Below are 8,360 nucleotides of genomic sequence, written 5' to 3' on the forward strand. Positions count from 1 at the left end.
TATTGCAATTTTTTAATTCGCTTTTACCTTTATCGGGCGTAATTTTGAATGTTCTTATAAATAGATCACAATTTCTTCACCCATAAAACCTAATTTTTTTAACAACCATGTAAATTGATCTTTGGACTTATATCAGGTATTGGTTTGATACAAGTAAATATGAAAAATAATATAACAATATAAGAAAAAAATAAATATTAAATTCTTATTTTGGAGTGTCATTTCGGACAAAGATTTCAGTGTACATAATTCATGAGTTATACTAGAATTCCAGAATCAGTTGTAACGGCTAACATAGAGTTACCTCCTCACTTAAAAATAGTTCTTAACAGATTACAATATATATATATATATATATATATATATATATATATATATATATATATATATATATATATATATATATATATATATATATATATATATATACCATTATATAAACCATAAAATAGTGGGCCTCTAAGAATTTAAGATAATGTCTAGTTTTGGACCCTTAGATCTAAAATGAACGATTACAATTTAGCTATTTGTAATCCATGTGAAAAGGTTTCAACCAATGAGGATCAAGAAACACATACACACGTATGCACACAAAAATAAGGTAATTCCCTAATTTACAACTTGCCCTAATCTTTCTTTATTCTCTTTCCGCCGTTCAAACATATTCCTTCTTTCGGAAGCCAAAGAAGCTACAGAACTCTCCTCCTCCCCTCGAAATCCATTAACAACGCCACAAAAGTCTCAACCAAAACCCTCACCCTTCGTCACGACCATCGTTACACCCATCAACTTACGAACGTTAAACCCCATCAACGAATATGCAACCAAAATCTCCTTCCTTTTGTCCTGTTTTAACGAATTTTGGTCTGTGTTTCAATTTCATGTGCTAGGGCTCAAATAATCTTGAAGTCTTCCAAGATTGCACCAAACAAAGAAGAGAAAGGTTCATTATTTTACTTGGTTTGATTTATGTGTTTTTTTTTCTGAAGATTGTTGAATGAACCGTCTTTTTTCATGTCCAAAGAACTCAAACTTCTGTCCAAATCTCTTTCTTTTTGTCATGTGTGTTAACCGATTTTGGTTTGGGTTCCGATTTCATGTGTTAGGGATCAAGTAATCTTGAAGTCTTGGATGTGCTAAACAAACAAGACAAAGGTTCATTTTTTAATTTGTTTTGATTTAAGGGTTTTCTTCTCAAGAATGTTGAAGAACCACGTTTTTTTTTCAGGTTCAAAAATCTGGATCGTACCATCCTATGGATGATGAACGAACCTCCGATTTTACTTCATGTTTTAGAATATTTACATGTTATACTTTTATTTATTGTGTTTTTTTGTTGAACGAACCATTATAGCCTATGTTGTTATTTTTATTGCATTTTTTGTTTCTATCACAGACCTTCTTAGTTCGATTTTCCACATAAAATTTCTGATTTTGTGATTTGCTCTTCTATTTTGTATTTGAATTGCAAGCAGATCAAGAAGGCATGATATCAGATTTGCACCAACGAAGTTTTAGGTTATTTAGGTTATTAATTATTGGTGTTTATTTAACTTCAATAAATTACATATATATTTTTCTTCATTATTAACTTCAAAGTTTATGTTTATTTTTTCACATATGATGAAAGGGTGTGATTAAATGTTATAGAAATGCTTATTGAAGGTAGTTAGCATTTTTCTAAACTCTTCACATATTTGCTAAGTTTTTTTACATGATATCATTATAAAATTCAAACTTATACATAAATCATGTGTTTCTGAAACTTTTTTACCCATAGAAATGACATTGTACTTTCATTTTAGTCTATGTGATCGTATTTCTTCCTTTGTAAATACAAAGTAAGAAAAATCATCATACTTTAAATGGCACCTGTATTTGATTTAATGAACAAAAATGATTGGTCTTGTATTTCATGCTTTAAAAATCCAAATCTGAAAATTGCTATATAATGACATCCTACTTTATGGTATATGATTAGATCCATGTAAGATTTTACTCAATCTCATGTGTATGAGGTTGCAATTTATGATATCGACTCTCACCTACTCTCATAATCTATTTTGATTTCTAAAAATCAAATTTATGTTGAATATGACAAATATTTGTTTTCAGTCTGAAGATTCATGAGTCTTGAGTAACGAACGGGTAGATCCAACCTATCTTCAAGCGTAAACCACCAGGAAAGGATATGTCTTCTAACTTGAAAGATACAATGAAATTAATAATAATTTACGTCCAGGTAAACCAATATTTTTTTGTTTATTTATTTTGTAAAGAAATCTTGATGATTTTGTTTTTGTTTCAAATTAATGATGATGGAGTTGAAGATAAATTATTGATGACCTAATTATGCTAATACAGATGAGTTACTGGTAAGCCTTTGTCAAGAAATCTTAATGTTTTTATTTGGTTTCGTGGTTGTGCAGTATCCAGTTATGGAATTCAGATGCATCCGTTAAAGGTTGGACTGAAAAACAAAAGTTGTCATTTTATAACACTATATTTTTGTTACATTTATAGAAATTCATTAATATGTTCACTAAAGGGGTGCAAGTTGCTATTTCTGATACTTACCCCTTCATCCTTCATATAAAAACAAGGAAAAGCTTGAAAAGCTTAGATATATAAAGAATGATGAGGTTTAGTTGATTTTATACAGAAAGTTGTGGGCACCCCTATCCAAAATCAAGGGTAATGCGGTAAATATTTAAACATTACATTTTTATAAAGAGTAAAAATAACCTAGGTCTAAAGTTTTCTTTTGTTTCTATTACAGGAAGCTATTGGGCATATTTTTATTGTGGTGGTAGTTGAAGGAATAACCAAATGAAAACCAAGGAGTTACAAGACTAGGTAAGAACTTATCAACTTTGACATAAGAAAATGGAAGAACTATGTGAGTTCATCTCTATGATTTACAACATTAATTATAAATAGCTTAGCACAAAAAGTTCATCCAAGGTTATTAGATTGCATTAAATTACATTCTGTATAAATGTTGTTTTTTGGCTGTGAGAACATTACTACATCGGTACATTTGAAGTAAAATGCATTCGATGGCCATTTCAATTTTTGAGGTGGCAGAGAACCGACAAGCTTCTTCGGTGTATGGTTCCAACTTTTATGACCGATCTCTCACTCTCTACTCCAAGGCTTGCTCGGTATGTTCAAAGTTATTTCTATAATTTTGTTAGTTACCGGTTATAGTTATAGTAAAAATTCACAGTATACATAATCTGTTGTTTTTTTTCCTGTTCATCATTCATGGAAGCAGTGAGACAATCTATGGTCATTTTTTTGTTCCATTGTATACAGATTGAAATTGTGTAACATGTAATTTACTATCATTTTTTTTTATAAAATTTCAGGAGTTTATGGTGAATTTGGAAGGATTGGAGGGGCTTTCCACTTAAAAAAACGCCATTAAGATTGATATCAACTTGGATTTTCTATTCGATTTTTCTGTATCATTGTTTAACCTTTTTTTTCTAGATTTCTGTGGTTATCTAATTGTGTTATTCTAATTAGACTTTTAGGTTGGAGATGTAAATGGGTGGATTTTAACAAGTAATCAAGGAAGACACATGTTATATACAAGAAAACTATATGATTTAGGAAATATTTATTTGAAATCTTTTATAGTTTTGCTTTTGCTTATATGATTATTATAATTTCTAGATATGAAGTAGTTGATTATATTGATATTTGAATTATTATTTTATTTAGTTTGAAATAAAAACTGACTAAATTACATAAACTGTCCTTGGGGTTTATGTATACTATACCATAGGGATAGGTTGTTAGATACGGTTGAAGAAGCATTTCATACATACTAACAATCGATATAATCAGTTTTGGTTTAGGTTTCAACATTGAAACTTGAAAGAACAAGTGTATTACATATCTAGACAATTTAGTTGGGTAATCGACTACCAAATATTTGTGATGGGGTTGGTTGAAAATTGTGAATCTTGATAGGATTTTTTGGGAATAATGAAGGGTGCTTATTACAGGAACTTATAGATACATACATCCTTTTTGAGGCTTATTGGCTCAACCATGTGGATTCGAGAGGGAAAACATCGAGAAGGAAGAGACACAACGAATCTTACAACTATCAAAGGTGTATTCCAATTGAAAGCAATATGTGGTTTTGTATCAGTAGATGCACAATATGATCTTAATTGAAGTAGACATAGTTGCATAAACTAATCATATATTTTATAACCAAACAAAAACGTCCTTTTATATCTAAACAAAAATAACCAAATCTATTTGATAAAAGGAAATTATTTGTTGCGGCGACATTGTGTATTTATTCCACTAGAAATAAAAAAAACAGAAAACAATGAAATACGATGAAAAAAGATAAACAATAATTTTTTATGGTTTTCATGGTTGACAATCCCAACAAATTTCGAGTAAGTCGTTTTCATGGTTTTTCAATTTGACAAACAATTATCTTTTATCGTTTTTATGGTTGACAATCCCAACAAATTTCGAGTTAGTTGTGGTTGATAAAGAACAATCATATGACTAATCGTCATCTGAAACATTTTGTTAAGCCATACTTGACATGATCCCGAAAATAAAGTAATCGCCATCAGTAAACTATTCACTAAAAATAATAATGGTTGCATGGACACTATTCATCGAAATGAAACTTCGGTAGATCTGGAAGATCTTCACAAAACGGGGCTCCTCGCGGGCAGGGCTTCAGCTTGGGAATAACGCTCCTCGGGATCCGCGGGACTTCAGAACTTACTTCGGAATGAAACAAACCGAAAGGAATCAACTTGACGACCGCCGAAATGACACTAAATTTCATTTGTAAATTAATCATCAGAATGAAACGAATCGTCGCCGCAGCATCGCGCGGGTACGCTACTAGTATATATATATATATATATATATATATATATATATATATATATATATATATATATATATATATATATATATATATATATATACACGGTAAAGTTCCAATATTTTCATTGATTTGAGACGAAAGTCTTAAATTTCAATTTTTGACGCTAAAGTCTTAATTACTGATATTTATTGACAGAAATGCCCTTTTTTGCAAGTAACTCATTTAGTAGTTGCTAATCGAGCTGATGTGGCTACTAACGTTTACCTAGAGGGTAACTCAACACGAGGACATCATTAAAGGAAGAAGGGTTAATCGAGAATGAAAAAACTCTATTTCTACTGCAATGATTCTAGGGTTTTTACTATATGGGAGAGACGATTTATATTCTTAGGGAGATATGAGTTGGAGCCTTGAAAATGGAAGGTGTGTTGGACTTTGATACAATCGACATCGAACTACATGAAGACCTCCTAAAGAAATGTATTAGTAGATGTACATATGAGTTCTTTAACTCACTGTGTCTTGATGATGAAGATGAAGATTTCATAATCCCTTTATTCAAGAATGTTGAAGATGATGAAGTACATGTGGAAGAAGAACCTTTGGATGAGGAACAAGAGGGGGAAAGAAAATGTAGATGATGTTTTGGATGAAGAGGTAAATGATAGTGACGTTCCACCCATGATCCAAACGTGAAATGGAATAGAATGAAACCTCACGAGAGTGAAAGGTATGAATTTCCATAGCAACTTAAACTCTATTTCACAAATCATGCCATATCTAAAGGTTATCATATTAGGCTTAAGATATTTGATAGTGTTAGACCATATTGTGTGTGTGCTAGTGATACTGAGAAATTTAGTTTTCCTTATTATGTTAAAGCATCTCGGATAAACATTGAAAAGTCATTCTAAATAAAAAAATGTATCTGCATCATACATGTGTCAATAATTTTAAAATGTGAAACTTATGGGACCAATATGGTTAGGTAGAAAATTCCTAAAAAAATTGATTAGGACACCTAAACTGAAAGCTAAGGAAATCCAAGAAAAAGTTCAACACAAATTTCAAACTAAGATTTCATTGGTAAGGAGTCACAGGGCTAGACGTAGGGTTATGTCCATGATTGGGGGGAAATTTGGTGATCATTATGCAAGGGGGTGGGATTTTGGTATGGAATTGCTAAGATCCAATCTAGATAGATCCATTAAACATTATGCGGGAGACAACAATGATGGTACAGCTACTTTCAAGAGGATGTACATGCGTTCCCAACCAATCAAAGAAGGATGGAATATCGGTTGTAGAAGGGTGGTAGGGCTTGATGGATCTTTTCGAAAAGGGCAATGTAAGGGGACTTATTAAATCTCATAGGTAGGTGTAACACCCATAAAAATAAAACTAATTTAAATTTATTTCAAACATTCAAAAGCCATTAGTTATTACAAAATGTTTTCAAAATAGTTTAATATCATAGTCTCCCAGAAGCATAGTCATAAAATGTGAGGAGCTATACGATCACGCCTTTGCCTTCACGCGATCCTCTGAGGTACCTGAAACCAAAAATGAAACTGTAAGCCCGAGGCTTAGTGAGTTCCCAATAAATACCAATACACAACAAATAACACATATACAAATAACAGCATGCATTGGGTCCACAACTTTACACACTGGAATAACACATATACAAATAACAGCATGCATTGGGTCCACAACTTTACACACTGGATTACCCCTGGGCCCACAGTGTGAGTTTGGCTTGCCTTCCAGGCCCACAACTCACATCTGGATTGCCACTAACCCCACAATACGAGTCTGGTATGCCCTACCCGACCCTCAACCCTTATCTTGAATGCTCCCTAGCCCATAGTACGAGTCTAGCATGCCCTATCCAGCCCTTATCTCATATTTGGAATGCTCCCGAGTCCTCAGTATAAGTCTGGCATGGCTTGCCCGACCCTCAGCTCATATCTAGAATACTCCTGAGTCCTTAGTATAAGTATGGCATGCCCCGCCTGGCCTACAACTTATATCTTGAATACTCTAGGGTTTGTTGGCTAACGCATAGAGCAGTTCAACCTTAACCCAACCCACATAATATGTTGATATATAACATAACTAATGCACATACAGATAATCAGGTAATAACATAGGTAATCTTACAGGTCTACCAAACTGGCATAACAGCTAGCATGCATAACTAACTCATAATCAACATAATACCAACTGCTAGGATATCATATCTAATGGTTTGGCATTGGTGCCTTCGACCGCTTAGTATGGTGAGGATAACTCACCTCACACTCCCGAAGTCCCGCAGATAAAGTCCCACTACTGGTTCATAGATTCCCGAGCTGCTAGTCATCAAAATAACACCCAATTAATAATAGGGTTCCAATACATAACCATAAGTCCATGCTTGGGGTAAAAGGCTACTTTACCCCTAACCTAGCTTTATTGAAGCCAAAGGCCCAACATATGGCCAAATTTCCAAATTGGGCTCAGACCTATACATAGATTTTCCTTAAGGCCCATTCATTTATTCTAGTCCAAACTATTGGTATATAGCCCACCCATGGCCCAATTTTCCAAATTGGGCGCCAGCACATCACATGGGCCTTATCCTAAAGCTCATCTAATTATTTTAGTCCATTTACTTGATCTTGGATAGCCCATCAATAGTCCAATCATCAAGGCCTAAAAGGAAGGCCCAAATGAAGGCCCAAGTGAAATTAGGGTATTCACATGAAATAACGATTACGGTTAAGTATTCCTACTTAACCCATTAATGACTTAATCCATTAACTCCAATATTGCCTTAGGTTAATTTGAAAATGATTATTATTTAACATTTTCAGTTTAGTAATTAATTCAACTGTGGGTTGTGATAAATCCCCAAAATTAGGGCTTCATTAAATTAGGGTTTCCAAACCATAATTAGGGTTTCCAACCCAATACTAGCCCATTGGTAACATGATTGGGCTTATAGGTCAATTAGAGCTTCATTGGGCCTATTAGGGTTTTATTAGGTCCACTAGGGTTTCATTAGGCCCAATTTGTCCAAGCGTGCCAAACGAGACCAAATACAAATGAGCACACCGCCACACAATACGGCGGCTGGTGGCGGCAGCCACCACCCTATGGTGGTGGTTTCGAGTTTTCTATTATTATTCTGGCCGATTACAATAAATTACATTTTATATCCAAAAACGTAAAAAACACACATAAATAACACACACACAGTCACCCTTGTGGTGGCCAGCGGTGGTAGATGGTGGCAGCCACCACCTCATGCTGGTGGTGGTCGTTTTCTCGAGAAGTCCGACCAAGAATAACTACCCATGACGTATGGTATGCACTCTAGTGGCAGAAACACACACATCCTTTTTCTCAAAAAAAATAAACCCAGCACACACCTATTGTGGGTGGTAACGACAATAGCACTAGAAAGCAAGCAGCAACAGTGGCCATTTGCGGCAATTGC

At 33.8% G+C, this 8,360-nt stretch overlaps 1 long non-coding RNA gene across 10 annotated transcripts; it reads left to right on the top strand.

Annotated features, from left to right (window-relative positions):
• The first annotated feature begins 611 nt into the window (after positions 1-611).
• Positions 612-3,660, top strand: LOC145037281 (uncharacterized). Of its 10 annotated transcripts, XR_013678719.1 has the most exons (6): positions 612-943; positions 1,107-1,155; positions 1,229-1,518; positions 2,116-2,694; positions 2,780-3,164; positions 3,372-3,660. It is a non-coding gene; the product is annotated as an uncharacterized LOC145037281 (long non-coding RNA). The 10 variants fall into 10 exon arrangements; XR_013678718.1 differs by having other exon boundaries at positions 1,107-1,518; XR_013678720.1 differs by lacking the exon at positions 1,229-1,518 and having other exon boundaries at positions 614-943.
• Positions 3,661-8,360: the final 4,700 nt, after the last annotated feature.

The sequence above is a fragment of the Lactuca saligna genome, chromosome 3 (assembly GCF_052625555.1).
Source record: "Lactuca saligna cultivar CGN05327 chromosome 3, ASM5262555v1, whole genome shotgun sequence".
Lineage (NCBI taxonomy): Eukaryota > Viridiplantae > Streptophyta > Magnoliopsida > Asterales > Asteraceae > Lactuca > Lactuca saligna.